This window comes from Zea mays, chromosome 5, assembly GCF_902167145.1.
Source record: "Zea mays cultivar B73 chromosome 5, Zm-B73-REFERENCE-NAM-5.0, whole genome shotgun sequence".
NCBI lineage: Eukaryota > Viridiplantae > Streptophyta > Magnoliopsida > Poales > Poaceae > Zea > Zea mays.
Window position 1 is genome coordinate 36,332,784 of NC_050100.1, and position 2,328 is coordinate 36,335,111.

The window sequence follows — 2,328 nt, forward strand, 5'->3', positions numbered from 1 at the left end:
CATTTTGCTTGTTGGTTGTGTATACACACTTATGCAGATTTGCACAGTGCTCAAAACAGGCCCAATGCAAGTTGTGTGCTTCAATTTTTCTTTGTTCTACCAAGTCAGTTTTAATTCCCCAAGCTGATTGTTTGGATCACAAGTTTTATCGAGAATGAGATTTAGTTAAAGGAGATTTGAGGCTAACTACTTAACACTCCGTTTGGCTAGATAGTGGAAAACGTGACTAACAAAAAGAATGATTTCACTAAACTCCTACCTGGTCTTTACAAACCAAATTCACATACCTCCTTTTTTGTGTCACATCCTTGTTTTTTGGTTCTTCCTTCTAACATGAGAGAAAAATGATTTGATGCGATGTAATAGATCTCCACAAATAGTCTAATCTGAATATAAAAAACACAGATAAGTTGTGGTAGTCACCCCCTAATAACTGATTTCTTAGAGTTGCTCATGAGTTGATTCAGAGTTTCCTTGTATCTACATGTTCTATGTGATCAACGGTTCTGGAAAGATAGAAATGAATGTTTTGGAAAAGCTTTTGCCTTGAGGAGCCATTCCTGTTATTGTCTCAGGTATACAGACTCAAAGGTTCCTTTGGACTGATTACACAGGATATACATGCTTTGGAATAGCATCAATATTATTATTGGCATATCAAGGCATGTGTAGGCATAGTATCTCAATGTCCTTCCCAGGTGCCAACCTCATTCCATTCTCCACCTGATCAGTACACATATGCTCTGTTTACAATTTGAATTAGTCACATTTTAGAACATGACAGATTTCACATGATTTAAAAAAGGAAAGAGAAACTACCTCCGTATGTTTAAAACGTTTCCACTAACTCATTGCCGACTTATGTTTCTGGTGTAGGTTGATTGTCACTACAGGGGATGAGACAGGCGTACGATATATATACATATAATCATTTGTCTTCATTTATGTGATACTTGTGCTGTCTCAAGGAATCTGTATGGCGCCCGATAGGGCGCTACTGATTCTAGTATACTATATAGCTCACCACAAGCCTGGAACTTCACTCTACAATTTCTGCTATCCTTCATCTACTATTTTAAACTTTAAGGCCTCACATTTGTAACTATGTTTGAATCGTATTTAAACAAGGTATATCTATATAATATATAGAAATCGTAGCAACTTACATGTATCTAACTAATACTATAAATGAATGCGTTAAAAGATGGAATATGCTGACGACCAATGGATCATCTATTTTATCAATAGAAACATTACATCTATAGTCGATGTGATGTCTTGAAATTTTTCTCCTGGTCTTTGCCAACAACCTATTACAAACATAGGTGTTGTTTGGTTCACAAAATGTAACGTAAATGGTAATGGTAATGATTTACACTCGATTACTGGCGGTAACAAGTTTGAATAGTCCGGTATCAATTTTTAGTATGGTATCTGATTACGGTTGTACTAAAACAAACATGATTTAACGTTATCATTTACCCATTATGTTACAAATATGTGAACTAAACAGTACCATAGTGGAACAAGCACACAGGAAATGAAGCGTTGTATGAGCTTTATTTGTAGCCCTTCTACGTTTGGATCTTGTTTCTCGTCTTCGGTGGGTTAGCCCGAGCCAGGAAAAAAATTAGGAGAGGCTAGGGTGTTTGGTTCTAGTAATGAGTTGATCTATCTTCTCACTCCTCATTTTTTGTTTGGTTTGTGAAATAAAATGAGTTGATTCATCACCACCCCATTTGTAACACCCAAAATTCTAGTTTAAAGATTCATATGTGTTTCTCCAAAAAGATGGGAGTGATAAAGTCATAGAACCTTTTAGTAAGTATATTACCCTAATGTAAATGAATAGTAATGTCAAAAACTTGGTGGTTTAACACTTAGATCCAAATCTTGAAACTAAAGTTCAAGTTGAAACTATGGAACAATAAGTAAAAGAAACACCTTCAATATATTTATTATAAACTTTAAAATTAACGCTCCTTGAAGAAAATATTTGAATCAAGAGATAAGTTATGGTGAAGATTTTTAGGTTTTCTCCTAAACTAAAAGTATTGAAATTATAGATAGTTTTTTTTACTACACATTCAAATATATATATATATATATATATATACTTGCACTTCATGCTGGAATTTTGGGTGAGCACTTTGTTTTGAATTTGGAATTTAATCTTCATTTGAATAAGAAATTAGAAAAGGATAAAAGACTTACCTGTCTGCGGTTTGGGCCAAATTCGCACACCAGCCCATCCTGCCAATCCCCTCCTTCCCTTCTACTCCCCCGCCTAGGCAGCCCATTTCCCTTATTTCACTTCGCGGCCCATCC